The sequence below is a fragment of the Leptonychotes weddellii genome, chromosome 5 (assembly GCF_054177405.1).
Source record: "Leptonychotes weddellii isolate Sample4059 chromosome 5, ASM5417740v2, whole genome shotgun sequence".
Classification (NCBI taxonomy): Eukaryota; Metazoa; Chordata; class Mammalia; order Carnivora; family Phocidae; genus Leptonychotes; species Leptonychotes weddellii.
In genome coordinates, this window is record NC_138373.1 from 145,459,315 (window position 1) to 145,477,463 (window position 18,149).

General features: G+C 45.2%; 1 protein-coding gene across 1 annotated transcript in view; it reads left to right on the top strand.

Moving 5' to 3' along the window:
- Positions 1-188: 188 nt before the first annotated feature.
- TCP11L2 (t-complex 11 like 2) overlaps positions 189-18,149 on the top strand; it is a 65,623-nt gene continuing 47,662 nt past the window's right edge. The window contains exon 1 of the mRNA XM_081822343.1: positions 189-644. The gene's annotated coding sequence lies outside the window, so the exon portion shown is untranslated. The remainder of the gene's footprint in view (positions 645-18,149) is intronic.

Below are 18,149 nucleotides of genomic sequence, written 5' to 3' on the forward strand. Positions count from 1 at the left end.
GCGGCCGGGGTGGGGGGCGGGGTGTCCCAGCGGGGTCTACGGAGGCCGGGGCAGGCGACTGAAGTGGCCGAGTGGGAGGGGGCAGGAGGCGCCGAAGTAGGGAGGGCAACTGGCCTGGGTCTACCCAGGCGGGGGCCGGGAGTCGAGGTGACCAAAGGGAGGGGCGCAGGTCTGGGTCGATGGCGGGGCCGGGACTGGCGACTGAGCGGGTGCCACAAGGGCCCCGGGGATAGGCGGCTGAAGTGGGGGTGGCCAGGCGGGTCGGAGGGAGGAGAGCTGGGGTTGAGCTTTTGCCTTGGGCCAAGTTCGAGTCCCTTCCCTCCGACCTGTTGAGAGAGGAAATGAAGGGGGGGGGGCGCCCAGGAGCCCTGCCCCCGGGAATGGGAGGAAGGAGGCGGGAACCTGACTACGCCCCCCATCTTTTCTCTAGGGACTTGGGGAAATCCCGCCCCTCCCCATAACACCCTCCCAGCCCGATCCGTGTGGGGCCTTGACTCTTAATGGGGGTTTGAAGGCGGAGGCAGAAGGAGCTTCGAGAAACCAGTTGGCTCGGCGGAGGCATGTTTAGAGAGAGTTAGCAAAGATTCTTGGACTGCACAAAGTCTATTCAAGGAAACGCATTTATTGAGCATCCCCCTTCCCTGGTAAGTCCACTATCCATGCTATTTACTTTTTTTTTTTTTTTTCTGAAGCTCTTTCAACTCCATTTTCCCTTTAGGGGTCCTGCAGTCTATCCGTAGCCCCTACAACGGACAGGCTCTGTGCTGTGTGCTGGGAAACCTGGGGCGGCGCCAGGAGAGGGAGGCAGATCGGGGTTGTCACCCCTACTCTGGTAGAAGGAAATACAGTAACACCAAGCTCTGCATTTAGCAACTTAAATATGTTCTTAAAACCTCACAAAACCTTGCAAGGCAAGATTATTTTATCCGTCTTATTGGAAGGAAACTGAGCCCCCGCCCCAGCTGATTGGCTGAAGGTCACACAGCTATGATTTGAACGACCTCTTCCAGAGCCCATCCTACTTTGGAGTGGGAAGGAAAGGGGAGGGGGCAGGGAAGTTAAGCAACCTGCCCACTCTCACTAAGGCTAGTTGGTGCTGGGGCAGGGACAGAGCTCCGCTGCTTTCCCCCTGAACCTGGTGTGCTTTGTGCCTGGCGGTGTGTGTGCCTGGCAGCCGGCTGTCGGAAAAGGTTTCTTCTGCCAATTCTGTTTTTAAAGTAACATTCCTTGTTCTTAAGGCCCAGTTCAAATGTCACTTCTTTCATGATGCCTTCCCTATAACGCCACCTCTTGTTGCAATAAGGGGCATCATATATGTTAGTTCAATAAAACAAACCTTTGTGGAGGGTACGATATGCACCAGACAGATGTCTGCAAAGTACTAGTCTCCCCTCCAGGACGAGAAGCAACCATCACTTATATCTCTCTTTGTATCTCACCATATGAGGTGCTTTTAAAAGTCTCTAGGGAACCAATGAACACGTGGGCCTGCCCTCAAGGGGCCTGCATTACATTTGGAGGAATGTGCGGAAACATTTTGAGGGTCAAATTATGTGCTTGAGAAAATAAATGTCAAGGGAGCTCATCCAGGGCTGTAGGTATATGGGGAAATCTGGGGCAGGAGGGTCTGAGCAAAGCCTTGAAGAATGGATTTGCACAGGGGGAGAGCACGGAGGATATTTCTGTGGCAGAAATAGGGTAAGCCCAGGACTGCGATCTGACAAGAAGTAGTGTGTGTCACGACATGGGGAAGAAAAAGATGAGCTGGGTGGAATGGGTCCAGATTGCAGAGGTTGGCAGAAGCCAGCCAGGCAGACAGAAGAGTCAGTATTAGTGTGGGAGGCCAGAGTAAATGACAGCAGGTTCTGAACTAGAAATACAACCATCTGCCCCAGAGAGAGAGGAACATCCACTCCAGGTAATTACAAGGAGAAATCGCAGGAATCTCCTAATTCAAAAGAGCACATGACCTAGGAAAGGAGATGGCAGAGACTAACTCATCAGAAGGGGCCAGAAGAGCCTTGTTTAACAACTGTTCAGCTGAGTTCAGCTTGTGTTTAAAATCCCTAGTGTGCAAACAAAGCAGTCATCCTCCTTCAAGCGGTCATCTGTTAGGGCAGTGATAACCTGCAAAGCAGCTTTGGGGGCTCCTCCAGGCTCTGGCCTGGGAGACAGGAGCACTGCTCTTTTAACCTTAGTTCTGCCACCAACCTAACTGTGCCCTGGAGAAGTGTACTTAACCTTCTCCGTGGATTTCAAGGTCAGCTCTTTGGCATCTCTAAAGACCTTTCTCATTCTATTAATCTGTTTCCTAGAGAAAAATAGTCATATCTGGTATCAGAAATAATTAAATATTCACATTTTTTAAAGTTGAGACAGAACTTATGCCAGAACACATGGAAGATTTCTCAATTTTCTGCCTCTGCTGAGCACCAGAAACATAGCAGGTGGGGGAGGAGAGTGTTGTTATTTTCACTGTTTCCCTCTTGACTCTTTCCTCTGGGAAGTAGTGAAGTATAATGGTTAAGACACCGACTCCCAAATAGACTAACGTGGGTTCAAATTCAGCTGCCATGACTGACTGAAGAGCGTGACCTCTCTGAACCTCTGTGTCTTCATCTGTGAGGGGTGGGTAATAAGAACTACCTCACCGGGTCGCTGAGAGACAGCGTATGATGCAGGGCACATAGCAGGGCTCAGGGAATTAGAGGGTAGCTAATACAGCTTGCAGAGTCACTGAGCAAAGCAGAGCTACACAAAGCTTCAATGTCTAGATTTCAACCCATTTTCTTTCATCATTACTTCTTGGCACTCCCAGCACCCCTATGTGGCTTATAGACCACAGGCTCTGATGTGTTTGACCTGAGAAAGCAGGCAGTGTTTTCCTCTGAAGCGTGTTCTGCCGTGGTGTTTGGCTGCACCAAGAGGAGAGGAGTGCCTCGTCGAATCTTCTAGGGCAGGAAAAAGTGGTGCTGGGAGGTTTCCATTCTCCTAGCCCATCCTCTGAATCAGCACAGCATGCATGTGGAGGAGGTTTCCCTGCTCCCCCCGACACCCAGAGTTTTTCACCTCTATCCCTTGTCCTCTTCTTCCTCCCTAAAGCATATTAGATGGTCAGGAATGTGGGTGGAGAAGAGGAGGAAGAGCTAGAGACATCTTTTCCTTTCCCTCAGCTTGTGCGAAGACACTTCTGAACATCCTCAGGGTGCATGGACCATAAATGATAAGGCAGAGATTTGTAGGCCTGCAGCCCTCTTGGTTTCCTGTATTTCTGTTGGAATGCCGAAGCAGAAAGCCCCTGTTACTACTTACTGTTGATTGCCTCTTCTCGGTTCCAGGTTGACAAGACCCCCAGAGGCCAAGACGTGGGCCGGAATGCCCTGCAAACAGGGTGTGTGTTCGAAGTGGGGGCCTCCTTTGTAGCTGGCTCTGGAGTGTTAGGACATGGTCTCAGCAGTTCCCACCCCCAGGAACTCCCCAACTCCAAATTCTGTAGCTCCGTGCAGGAGGGGAACTCTTTCTTGGAAGATAGATGATAACAGCTGCCCAACCCAAGATACTGTCTGTCCATCTTCCCTGGCTTCATGTTTCTCTAGAGTATTTGTTTTTCTCTGCTTATGTAATTATTATTGTCTGCCTCTTCTCATTAGAGTGTAAGTTCCATGCCTGAAAACTTTATTGAGCTCACTCTTGGATTCCCTAGTACCTAGAACACAATATCTGGCACATAGTAGGAGCTCAATAAACGTAATGAATTTCACGTGAGTCAAATCCGTCTACGTAGGGCCTTCCCTTTCATAAGAATACCACAAGGAGGGTCAGTGGAGGGGAGGAACCCAGTGAGGAATGACCTCCTAGAATTTCAGTATCGTTACAATGATACCAGGAATGATGGCGGGAGGGGTGATGATGATGGGGATGCCGGTGACCAAGAGGATGATTGCTAACACGGTTAGGCTGCAGGGGACCTGGAGGACCACAAAAGTCACCATTTACTTATCACTTACTGTGTGCCGGGCATTATTCCCGGAGCTTAATATGCGTTACCTCCTTCCAGCCTGAGTGAGCCTTCGATGGAGGCACCGCAGTAATACTGATCCAGTTTCCCCACCAGGGGGGACAACTTGTACAAGGTGACACAACTTGAGAATGGTAGGAGTCAAGGCTAGAATCCGGCAGTCGATCTGAGAACTCACACTTCCAATTAGCACATGAATGGACAGACTGATAAGAAAACACACCTAGTCTGACGGAGTCATTTATCCAAGGCTTACTGATAAAATCCACATGCTTAATGAGCATCATGAATCTCAAACTGGGAGGGAGAGGACAGGACTGTATCTCAGCCTGACACAGGTAATTCATCTCTGCAACTGCACCCTCTCACCAGGCTGCTGGTGGACACGTTTTACCCGTTACGTGTGCTGTAGGGAAAAAAATAAAATAATAAATAAAACAAAATAGTATATATTTAAAAACTCTTGACAGTCTGACCCCTGCTTCTCTTCCTAGCCTCATTTCTCCCTCAAATCCCTTCCTACTCTGTGTAGCCAGATTGAGCTTCCCTTCAGTTGCCCTAATTTGCCATAATGTCTAAGGAACTCAGCTTCCTTGAAACTTTTCGTGCCCCCACCCCAACGTGGATAAGACATCCCTCCCTGGTGCCCTTCCCCCCCCAGCCCCCAGATGGTCACAGCCCCTACCAGGATGTATTGTGATTGCCTGTTTATGTACTGTCTTCCACACTAGAGCTTTTGGGGCAGAGACTGATCAATTCCTTTGCTTATCCCTAGTGCCAGGCAGTTTGCCTGGATTGTAGGAGGCACTCAAAACACGATGGATGGCTAATTGTATGGATATGACTGTACGTAATGTATGATGCCTTCTGATTCTCAGCATCCCGCACTGTCAGAGTACCCACTCTCAAGGGGGTGGGGTGTTGGGAAAGTCTCCAAGTTTTGAAAGTTTAGTAGAAGTGGGTAATATGTAGAAATGCAATGTTGTAGGAAGGTTCAGACAGCATGTAACAAATGTGTGTTGCTAATTTAACCACATAGATATAAGAGGTGCATGGCTATGATGGATTCCTTAGTGAATGAGAGAAGTTGCTGTAAAAAACCCTCCCCCGACCTTGCTCAAGAAATCTCCCACATCTCCTTATCACAGGGGGAGCAGAATGACCAGGAGTGGGGTGGGGGGGAAGGGAGCAGAATGAGGGTTCGGGAATTACGCATCCCCTCCCATCTAGGATTCCACTCCCCCTGACCCATAACCACCTGCAAGTCCTTGTTCTTTGTTCAAGCTCTTCTCCCCAGCCTTCCAATCTGGAAGTCCCAGCAGCCTCCTTCCAGGAAAATCTAGTCCCTGACCACCTGTCCTCTCCCCCTGCTCAGTCCCTCCATCATTTGAGCTCCTCCTCAGAATAAAGGAGAGTGGTAAGGATACGGATTGGGTTGGGTTTGATCCTATCTGGAAGACTTACGAGGCTGTGTGGTTCTGGAAAGTTACCTAACTTCTCTGGTCCTCAGTTTCCTCATTTATAGAGGAAGATGAATACTTTGTAGGATTCGTGGGAGATAACAAATATGAAAGAGAACCGTGATCACTGTAAGCTTCAGATACAAAATGACCATTAATGTGTGCCAACTAAATAAAGCCAGCCCCTCTATAATTCAGAGCCTAGATGGATATTTTCAGCGCTAGAAAAAACTAAAATAGCATCCATAAACTGTGGCTTACAGTACCACCAATGGCCTAGAATTGTGGTAAGATTTCAGTGAAAGAATATCGGTAAAGCACCCATCATGCTCTGTTTCAGCAGAATGGAGAGCATTATGTAATTAGGGTAATATCCTATCCCCATCAGGCCATGGATCTCTAGAGGGTAAAACCTTGTCGGCTTCATTTCACTGCACTATCCTTCATGCTTATTGTTGCATGGGTAACTGACCCAGAAAGTTTGATTTTAGTATGAGATGAGTGCACCTGATTCACGTGTTGCACAAAGATGTGAGCATCTGACTAGGCAAGGGGGCTACAGCCATGAACAAGCAACTCAAAATCCCTATCCTTGTGGAGCTTTCATGCCAGCAAGGGAGACCAGGTAATAGCACATCAGTAAAACACAGGACGCTAGGTAGTGCTAAGGGGGAAAAGTAAAGTGGAGAAAGGGAAACAGGAAGGCTGTGGGATTGGGATTGCTATTTTAGATCAGGTGGTCAAGAAGACCTCACAGAGAGGGTGACATTGGAGTAAAGATCTCAAGGAGGTATGGGAGCCAACCACGCAAATGCCTGGAAGAAGAGTCTTCCAGGTAGAGAAAAGAGTGAATGCAAAGGCCCTGAGGTGCATCTGAGGAGCAGAGAGGAGGCCAGTATAGCTGGGGCAAGTGAGTAGTTCACCAACAAGTATCTATGGAGCCCCTACTTTTTAGAGAATAAAGAAATGAGCACAATTTCTGGCACACAGTCGCTCTCAGCACATGCTACTCTTTCCATCATTGTCATTAGCATCATTATCTCTGGATCTCTCCCACCATCACCCAGTATCCAGCCCAAGATCCGGTGCCTAGTAAGAGCTCAGTAAGCGTCTGATGAACTGAATGACACGGTCCTGTGTAGGCTGGGTCCCTAACCATTAACACCTGGTTATCCCTTGATGTTTAACTGCCCTGGAGACTTGCTGTTTCCTTACATTGGTTTTTTGCTCTGAAAATCCTTAGGTCTCGACATGATACCAGAATTGTATGTAGATGTAGTATTATATTGCTTTGGTTGAATTCCTCAGCCTTCAAAAAGGTAGAGAGGGGAGTCCAGCAGTTCGGATTGTGTGACTTCTGCTAAGTCCTGGGCCCCTTCATTTTATAGGGACCCTGTAGGGAAGCAGCAAGTGCTGGGCTTATCAGCTTTAGGCTATCTCCTAGGACCCAGCAGGCAGAACTAGGCGCCTGCTGTTTACAACCCAGCTGAGCCTCAGAAAAGATTTCACCTAGAAGGGGGTGGATGGGAGTGAGGCCACTAGGTGTTCATCAGGAAGCTTTCAAACACAATGATCATCACAGTAATTCAGGAGACCTGTCCAGGATGTGGAAGAGATTGAGTGAGTAATGAACTAATGAACTCCTCTCTGCACCGATGTCAGCCAGGAGATTGCAAATCTCTTAATGATCTAAGCCCCTCTTGCTCCAGTAAAGCCTAGGTGCTGTTGTTCTTCAAGTAAAAGAAATACCACCCTTCTTTTGACCTATTTGTCAGAAGCGAAGGCAAAGTAGAGAAGCACTCTACTCAGCGAAAACTTTCAATTCAGTTGCAACGTGACTCTTGGTGCACGCATCTCCCACCCAGCAGCTCAAGCCCCTCCATCATACAGAGACTTCTAAGACCACATCTTAAAGCCTGGGCTTTTGGGGTGTGACTAGAAGGGCCCTTCCTCTGCTGTCCCAGTGATACCTCTCGTTCCCAAACACACCCTCCCCGTGGGCAGGCTGGCCTCTTTCTCCTCTCTGATACCATGCAAGTTTCTGTCTTCTAAAATGAATAAGGTCATTCCTCCCTTCCACCCACCCAATCTGCTCTTCCAGAAAGAGAGTACTGGCTTTAGAGTAAGAAAGACATTTTCATTTTAGAGAAAAGTAAGACCTGGGGCCCAGCGTGTTTTAGCCATCGGCTTAAAGTCACATAGTCAAGAGTCCAGGTTGGAGACACGTGCTTCTGACTCCAAACTCCTTTCCCTTTCCACTAATCCTAACTGTCTTTTGGATGGGTGACTTCCAAAGAATATGGATTAGCATTCTAATTAGCATTCCTCCAAGGAGTACTGATTAGCACCCAAAAATAAATATTTGGCGTCAACTTGTATGTAGGGCAGCATGGAAAACCAGTTTTAAATGAGTACTGTGTAGAAGCAGTTCCAAAGTACTTGTCAAACAGAAGTGATATCAACAAATATTGGTCAAATCGCTGAATGAATACTAATGATGCGAAATTAAGTCAGGTGGATCTTCTGAGAAGTAATGGCATTTTCCATTCCGGAGAAAGGAGATCTTTCACTCTGTAAACAGATTTGCGTGAGAATTTTCTTTCATAAAAGTGACCCTGCCTGCATTATTTTCACAACAGCTGTGCTTGGTTTATAAGCTAAGCTGCCCAGGACCTGGGATTATCTCTGCTACTGAGCCGAGGTGGCCTATAGTAAAGCCAGATTTTGCCTTTGCCAAGCTTATGAAGACAGGGCCTTTGTGACGTTCAAAGCTTCTTTCCATTTCTCTAAGGAAGGAGGATTCCTCTCCAAAAAGGTACAGCCTCTCTGAAGGCTTCTGAAACCTCTGGGACTAACGGACACTTGGACCTGTTTTCGTTTCTCATCCTGACATGTATTTACCTGTTTCTTCTGGAAACGTCTTGCATCAGTTCGTCCCAAAGGCTATGAAGCAGGCATGGCATGGGTCAAAGGCTCGTTCAAGAGGAAGAAGGGAGAATTAATTAAAATATCAGGTGCTGAGCCAAGCATTTTGTACTTGATTTCCCACTGAATCATCACAACCCTATGAGGTAAATATGATTAAGTTTGTATAGGACAGAAAAAAAAGACTTAGAGAAGACCAGTGGTCTGCCCCAGTAACAGCCTACAGGTGTCAAAAATGATACTGAAACACCTGCCTGAGTCCAAAGTCCATGCTCCTTCTACTCTCCTCTCAGGGGCTTCCTGGACCTACATTCAGCTTGGCATTGACACCTCTCTCGATCTGCTCTGACTAGATTTATCCCCCACAATTTCCCACATCAGTAGTCCCCAGGGAGCTTTTTAAAAAATAGATGAACCCTGGTCTCATATCAGCCTACCAATGGAAGGGCGCAGGCTTGGGTACTTCATTAAAGCTGCCCAGTCAACAGGTATGTCCCGCCCTGGTTAAGAATCACTACAGTATATGGACCCTTTATTCCAGAAGAACTCTACCCACCCCATTTATGCTCATTATTCCCCCTTCCTCACCATTTCCCACATCAATTCCCTAAACTGAGCAAATCCAATTTCCTTCCAACAACCCATACCTTGCCCCTCCAGCGATCAAAATTCACTCTGTTTCATGTTGGCAGAAAATGACCCATTTAGATGCTCAGCTCATCCACACACTATGATAAATTACAAAGAAATCATTTTTTTAAAAGATTTTATTTATTTATTTGACAGAGAGATAGCGAGAGCAGGAACACAAGCAGGGGGAGAGCAGGAACACAAGCAGGGGGAGTGGGCGAGGGAGAAGCAGGTTTCCTGCTGAGCAGGGAGCCTGTTGTGGGACTCGATCCGAGGACCCCGGGATCATGACCTGACCCAAAGGCAGACGCTTAACAACTGAGCCACCCAGGCACCCCTAAATTAAATCATTTAATACAAAAGTTTCAAGCCTAGGAAAATAGGAAAGAAAAAGAATATGATCTCAAAATTTTGGTGGGGAAATGGAATTGTAAGCATGGAAGAAAAAGGTTTAAATTAAAAGGGGAAAGTCCCCCCCAAAAAAGGAGGGGGGAGTAGATCTGATTTAACTACATGAAAATATGAAACTGTCTATGAAAGAATAAGAAAGCACACAGAAAGAACACTTCTGTAAATATTGTTGTAAATACGTAAATATGACAAGCAAAATATGTTGTAAATATGACAAGCAAAAATTAGTAATATTATTATCTAAAAAGACCATACAAATAGGATAAGTGCTCTAAAAGTGGGAACCTTGTCTGTCTTGTTTGGTATTGTATTCCTGTGCTTACAGATGCTTGGCCTATAGTAGTAGTTGTTGAATGAAGAAATTTTTTTTTTTAACCTGAAAATCCCAGGAGATAAGTGAGGAAAAAAAGACATGAAAATAACTCACAAAAGAGGAAATACAATTTCTCAACACATGGGAGCATCTTGCAAGTCTCCCTTGTGATACGAGAAATAGAAGTATTTAAAACACTGATGTGTTATTATTGGTGTCTAAGAAATTAGCTGAGATTTTTTAAAAAACTATAAAATATAATGCTAAGACAGGTAGGGTAAAACAGCTCCTTCATGTTGTCATTGAATCAGCCACTTTGAAGACTAGTAGAGATGGGAACCAGGTTCTGATGGTATCCAGATGGTTAATGGTCTGACCAGCAACTGAACCTCCCCCTTCTAACAGACCCCACAATCTTCGGACAATGCCCCGACCCTGGTCAACCTTCACTGGGATTCTTCAAACCAGCCCTGTCTGGAAGAGAGGCCCTCATTTTTCTCTGGTTGTGAATCACTTGAGGACATGATTCTGGAAGCTGCCAGTAGTCATGTCTATTGAAACATGGAGAGAGGCTATCTGTAGTGGAAAAAATAATAATAATAATAAGTTGGTTTGCAGAGAATCCTGTTGGCATTAGACTCCCTGGTTCCCATCATTCCTGAGGTCATATTCTGTGTCTGGGCTCTTCCCACAGGTTGATGACCTAAGTTCATCACCTCTCCCCCGCTGAGTGTACCAGACTAGGCTCCTTCTGGTTTGAAGAGCCTATTGTTCACTTCTCAGGAACTTTGTGAACTGTTTGTTAACCAGTTGGAGCTTGCAATCAGCCCTGGTAGAGGTATTTATTCTAGCAGCCTCGGGGTGTTTCCAGTCCATGGAAATCTGAAAATACTGCAGATCAGGGCTTCTATCCCCACCCCCACCCAAGAGCCAGATGTTAACCATTTACATATGAGCACATCGCTTTCCTTGAGGTACCTGGGCTGGATTTCTGTCACTAGCAATCCAGAGAATGTTGGGCAATGCAGCCGGAGTTGCGGAGACCCAAATCCCACCTGAGACTTTTATCTCCAGTTTATAAATGAAAAAGCCTCCCCAGGTGGTCCCCAAGGGAGACAAAAGCCACAGGGAGCTTTATTTTTAGCTGGGCTTTAAGCTAGGCATGAAGCTGTTGTGCAAAGTCACAACTAGACATTCAGGAGGGCAGCCTTCTCCACTGACCTGGATATTGGGTAAGTCATTTTGCAAGGAAAGGTGACAAAGCGCATATCCATCCATATTGGATGAGATGCAGCCACCCAGAAAGAGATCCCAAGAGAAAGTGCATTTGCCTCTGAACCTAGGAAGGAGCCCTGGCAGGAGCCAGGGAGGGTCCCAAGCCTGCTTGCCACTGGGAAGAAAAGAGAGTACAATAAAAAAAAAAAAAGCTGAGACCTCCTCTAGGAGTTCAAGCTCTGAGTCAGCTTTTCTCTCAGACTGTATTCAACAGATTGGTGGAAAAAAGAGACTATACCCACCTCCAGATGCCCGCAGAATTCTTTTGACAGTAAATGGGAGGATTACAACTGTTGATACCTTCTACACCAGTGGTTTTATGTCTAAGAATCATTTCTAAAGAAATAATACAAAATAAAGGAAAGGGTTTATGTAGAGACCTGTTTATTACTGAATTATTTAGAATAGGGAGGGGAAAAAAGCCTGGAATCCACACAAATGACTAACAACAGGAGAATGACTACGTGAATTATAATACAGCATTATAATGTATCACAGTCATTGAAAATGGTTTGAAGGGATTATAATAAGATGGGGAAAAATCGTACCTTAACTAAATAAAAATACGGATTTAAATTTTATATTCAGAATGACTGGCAATCAGAGAAAGAGAAAGGGTCAAACACACTGACTGAAAACTGCCAATGTGTCGTCCCAAGTGTTAACTGTGGTTTTCTGCTTTGGGTAGTGAAACTATTGAAGGTTTTTAGTTCTGCTTTACTCTGTACTTTCCAAGCTGTGTTCAATAATCTTACATAAAAATGGATACCACTTGGGCACCTGGGTGGCTCAGTCATTCAGCGTCTGCCTTCGGCTCAGGTCATGATCCCAGGGTCCTGGGATCAAGTCCCACATCGGGCTCCCTGCTCAGCGGGAAGCCTGCTTCTCCCTCTCCCTCTCCCCCTGCTTGTGTTCCCTCTCTCACTGTCTCTCTCTGTCAAATAAATAAATAAAATCTTTAAATAAATAAATAAATGGATACCACTTAGTGAGCATTGTTCAATATTTATCTTGTGCCAGGCCCTAGACGAAGCACTTTTCTTAGATTATTTTATTTGAATCTCCCTGCGACCCTCCAAGGTGGGTACTTTCATTACTTGCAATTTACACATGGAGAAACTGGGGCCCGGATAACTTAAGTGTCTTGCCCAAGGTCACACAGCTGGTAGCCAGGGTGAAGAGCCTGGTCTGTTTGACTTCAGGGCCAGAGCATCTTATCCACCCCACTCTCCTCAATAAGAGAAGACACTAGATAAATAATTTACATATAGCTATACAGAAATAGAGACATTAAACTCTCTTTTAAGCCGGAGATCCATCCTTCAAGGCGTAGCTCTTTTGTGAGAACCTTCTGCTTCCTGCCCCTAAACTCTTGCCCTGATGTCTGCTCCCTCCAGTACTCTTAGACTGTCCTACACTGTTGATGGTCTTTTCCTGGACGCAGGTACACCCTCAGGTAGATCAGAACACCGGAGGGAAGGAAGGGCACCTTCTCCTCACTCTGGTTCTTTTCTCCTTTTCCACCTCTCCTCCATCTTGCACTGCACACTTCAGCCTCGATCTCTCTGCACCATAAGATAAAACGAACCAGGACTCCCAAATTCACATCCTAAGGGAAGTTGGAAAGCCTTACCCATGACTTCCACATACTTTCTTAAGCTTACTTTGTTACGGCTACTGTTACCGCTAACTCCTGGCTCCCCTGACCCAGTTCATTCAGGAAATGGTCTCGCCTTTCTGTCCCTGCCCCAGATGGAAACTCAGCCCCTTGCTTGGCTTCTACAGTGAACCCACACAACAGGGCCATCCAAACATGTAGACTTTATGAAGGATATTAGAGGACAAGGAGAGGTTTATGCTGTTGAAACTCAAACAACTTCAATGTGAATATTAAACATCCCTGTGAAAACAAAACAAAACAAAACCCTTTGGCTACCAGGCCCTGGAGAAGTATTATTTATTGGCTGCTTTGCTCTCTGAGTATCTCGCTTAATCCTCTCCCTCCCTCCCCATTGCTTTTCTACCCCACCCTCACCCCACACCCAACTCCAAATCCTCTCTCTGTAATGCACAGCTATCCTGTTCACTCAGGCCCCAACCTCCAGACTCAGCTCCAGACCCTTACAGGTGCCCAGGTGATTGAGAGGACCTTTCACTGAAACCTAATCCACTCTTCTTGTATTGCTGTGTTGGTGGACAGCAAACATTTTATCTTCCTCGATTACACTTAAATATATAAATTGAATTGAGAACCTGCTTTGTGCCAGATGCTAAAGATATACAAAATTGGAAAAATACACAAGCAAGAATCCTAAAGAACTTAATCATTAAGTTTCTTAAGAACTCATAGCTTACAGAGCAGGTAACCACTATAGCAGACAACTGGTGCTCTAACAGAGGAAGAAGCAAAGGGCCACGGGGCTCAAGGGGATGGAGCAGCCTGTAAATTTGGGCCTCTTAGAGATGCACGAGCCAGACACGCAGGAGTCTCCAGTTCTGAGTTCCTTTCTCTAGCCATGGGTTCAGCTGGTATTCCTCACATGTCCCTTCTGAAAGCTTCTCTTCGGCTGTGGCTGCCAAGATTCTTTCCACTGCATTACACAATATACAATAATTTATGACTGACAGTAACCCAATAACCCTAACTTGATTGTAACTCCAATTTGGAATGTGCAGCCCTTTAGCTCTGCACCACGCTGCAGGGCACCAAGACCATCTATAAGACCATTTGGTGGGTTGAACAACAGAGGATACTGAAGGTTCTCCAAAGAAAGTCAACATGTGCTAAATGTTCAGTCAAGTCCATTTTCAACCTAAGTTTCCTGTTTTCCCCCCTTTCACAACCAAATACAAACCAAAGCTCTTCTTTCAGATTCTTTAAAAGTAAAAAGGGACCAGTGGGGGCTGGTGATCTCTGTTGTCACAAAGGATGTTGCCTGTCTTGACACTGGTTTCAACAGTTCCTTTACAAAATACTGTGACTGTGCTTTATTTTAGCCTTAGCTTGAATTCTGAGCATAGAACAACTGGTTGTCAAGACACTCGAACTGCTTGCCAAATTGTAATTATTACTGTATTCTGGGTTGAGATGTTTTAAATTAGTTTTTTTTTATTATAAAAAGAGATGCTCATTCTAAAATTTAAAACTTTATGAAGTATAAAGTGAAATATGAATGTCAATAGCCCAAAGAAATTTGAATAAACACTTCACCAAAGGAGGTCTACAAATAGCAAATGAGTATATGAAAAATGTACATTGTTGGAGCACCTGGGTGGCTCAGTCGGTTAAACGTCTGCCTTCGGCTCAGGTCATGATCCCAGGGACCTGGGCTCAAGCCCCGCATAGGGCTCCCTGCTCAGCAGGAAGCCTGCTTCTCCCTCTCCCTCTCCCTCTCCCTCTCCCCCTGCTTGTGTTCCCTATCTCTCTGTCAAATAAATAAATAAAATCTAAAAAAAAGAAAAGAAAAGAAAAATGTACATTGTTAATCATTAAAGAAATGAAAATGTAAGCCACCCATTTGAAGAGCTAAAATTTAGAAGTCTGGTCATACCAGATACTGGCAAGGATAAAGACAAATGGAAATGCTCATACAGTGCTGGCAGGATATAAGATGGTACAACCACTTTGGAAACCAATTTTGGAGTGGGAGAGGGAGAAGCAGGCTTCCTGCTGATCAGGGAGCCCGATGCGGGGCTTGATCCCAGGACCCTGAGATCATGACCTGAGCCAAAGGCTTAACGACTGAGCCACCCAGGTGCCCCAATTTTGCAGGTTCTTAAAAAGTTAAAGCATACACTTACCATATGATCTAGACATTCCACTAAGCATTTACACAAGGGAAATGAAAGCATATGCAAACACAAAGACTAGTACACAAATGTTCCTAGCAGCTTTGTTTTGTTTTTCTGGGGACTAGCCCAAAACTATTCACAATCCAAATAAATGTCCATCACCAGATGAATGATAAGCAAATTGTGATACATCCCTACAATGTAATGCTATTCAGCAATTAAAAGGAATTAATTATTGATATTCTCAGCAACACGGGTGAATATTTTGCTCAATGAAAGAAGCACGACAAAAATAAGACATATTGCATGATTCCATTTATGTAAAATTCTGGAAAATGCAAACCCTTAGTAACAGAAAGCAGATCAGTGGTTGCCTAGGATGGGAGGACAGGGAAGGGTGGTAGGGAGGGATTACAAAGGGATGTGTGGAAACTTCTGAGGGCGATGAATATATTCGCTATTGGAATTGTGGTCATGGCTTCATAGGTGTGTACGTATGCCAAAACTTATTAGATTGTACATTTTAGATATGTGCAGCTTACTGTCTGTTGATTATACCTCAATAAAATGGTTAGATACACACACACACACACACACATACACTCACAATCAATAGCCCACAAACCCTCTCTAATATCAATTTGTTGTCCTCTTTCTAGACATCTGCACAGAAGGCATCATATTATACACTATTCTACAATTTGCTTTTTTCTCTTTTTTCACACAGGTAAGCAGGAAGCCACCCCATTCCTTTAAATGGCTTCTCAGTAATCCAGTATGTGAATGTTTTGTGGTATTTCACAGGTCCTCTAAACGTGCACGTTTAGGTGACTTCCAGTTTTTTCTAGAGACTTTTTTAAATCAATACAGTTATTTCCAGAGTTAGGAGCACTTGACTGGGAAGCTTCCTGGTCCTTAAAAAAGCAGTCCCTCGCTGGTGGTTTCTCCTGCTCCACCCTTTCTCCGACCCCCACCCCCACCCCCACCCTAGCAACCAAGCTGTTCTGGCCTCCTTGCTCCACCTGGTGGGCAGTCAAGGAACTGGCCAAGCTTTATTATTTCTCCTGTTGTGAGTGGTTCTCTTTGACTCCAGTTCAGCTAAATCTAATTCTCTCACTCTCCTCTTGAAAACTCGTCAACTAAAATTAGTCCTGAGCCCCTTATCAGAGCATACAAAGTGTTACTACCCTGGCCGCCACCCAGTTTTCCTGCCTCAATTTTGCCAAGTCCAAAATTGGGCTCGATCCTAGGACCCTGAGATCATGATCTGAGATGAAACCAAGATTCAGATGCTTAACTGACTGAGGCACCTAGGCGCCCCTCCATTTATTTATTTCTGTGCTCCCTGCCTCCCCCTACAAAAACGTGAGCTCCTTGAGGACAAGGACTTTGCCTACTTTGTTCACTGCTTGGCTCTCCAGATACGAACAGTGCCTGGCGCATAGTAGGTGCTCAATAAAAATTTGCTGAATGAATTAATAGTAACTTGCCTGACTCTACCTCACTCTATGGCTGAGTAGGACATTCACACAAAGACACATATCCCTTTTCTTCTTCTCCACTCCTCTTCTGACTCTTATAATATCTTGAGGGAATTTTGCCTTCCATCTTCTCTTTTCATTCCCTTGAAGAAACAAAAATTATAATCCTTTGAAGAGTCATATCTGATTAGTAGTCTGATTCTTGGGCTGCACACTAACAAAACTGTCTCCTGGAGACCAAAGTGTGCTGGAACTGATAAAGAAAACCTCGTGAGGCCCCAAGCATGAGCAACCAAGAGTGTGCACAAGGTCAGGGAGGGGGGTTGGCTTTCACCTCATCATGGAGCCCAGCACAAGGTTTGGAAGCTTTGGAAGCATCCAGAGGCTGTCTGTTTGGCATGGACCGTGGGTGTCCTATGGCTTACAGGTAGAGGTGGCCAACCATCTCTGTGAGCAATGAACATGATATTTGGGAATCTGAGTAGAAGGGGAGGGGACAAGCCAGCTAATGTGTTTGTTAGCTCAGAGGAACATGTGGCTTCTCAGGAATAACTGGGGGATGCTTTAAAGGAGATTCATTTCCAGCAACATGGTTGGTAGGCACCCATGGTGTCATAATTTAAATACAAGAAGGAAGTGTGACATCATTTTCTACTCCCAAGCTTGTGAGGGCTGGGACTCTAGGGCTGTACCTTAAAAAAAAAAAAAAGTGCAGAGTTGGAAATCAGATTTAGTTATAAAAATGAACCAGGTAAATCAATCTTCAAAGTCATGGAAAGGGTGAAGAAGTCTTTAGTAAATATACCCCAAAATTTTGCTACTACTTCCTCATTTTTCCTTCCTTAAATTAGCTTTTACCTTCAAACATCAGCATGCTGAATAAGTTGTTTCAAAAACTATATTCACTTTTTTCAGGTGTATTTAATTGCTGGCATTGTATCTTTTTTTTTTTTTCATTATAACAATTTGGCATTTTGAAGACATTATTGCTTAAACAGCGTTTTGTGAGTCACCTAGGGAACTTGAAGTTCCCTGTGTGCAACTAGGTATTCTTGCAAAGTATCCACTGAAAATTTTTGGAACATCATTTGTTTGTAAATCAAAGCTGCTCAACAGTGAGTTGTGTGTTTGTTTGATCACTGATGTTTACTATGAGCAGAATGATCTTGGCTGATCCATTTGCTGTGGCCCAGAAAGTTCTGCTTTTGGAGAAGAGAAAGTCAGGGAAGGGAGGAGTTTGAAAGGATGGGCAGAAGGGTGACCCTTTCTGTTTGGAACAACAGCATCGATCTTCTCCCAGAAAGTGGTTGTTAGTTGGACAGTAGCCATGATAAAGATGATTAATTCTGACTGATGGTATCTGGTGAATTAAGAGCATTTCATGCTCTTTCAGCATTTGGAGATATCTCTTCCAACAGCTCCAACCTGCCTCAAACCATATATCACCTGGTTAATAGAAAAGTAGCATATTAGCAAAATATGCAGAGGGGTGTGTGCGTGTGTTGTGTGTATGTGTGTGGTGTGTGTGTGTGTGTTGTGTGTGTGTGATGTGTGGTGTGTGTGTAATGTGTGGCATGTGTGTGTGATGTGTGATGTGTGGCGTGTGTGTAATGTGTGGCATGTGTGTGTGATGTGTCATGTGTGGTGTGTGATGTGGGTGGTGTGGTGTGTGTGTGTGATGTGTGGTGTGTGGTGTGTGTGTGATGTGTGGTGTGTGTGTGTGATGTGTGGCGTGTGGTGTGTGGTGTGTGTGTGTGTGATGTGTGGTGTGTGTGGTGTGTGTGTGGTGTGCGTGTGTGATGTGTGGCGTGTGTGTGTGATGTGGGGTGTGTGTGGGGTGTGTG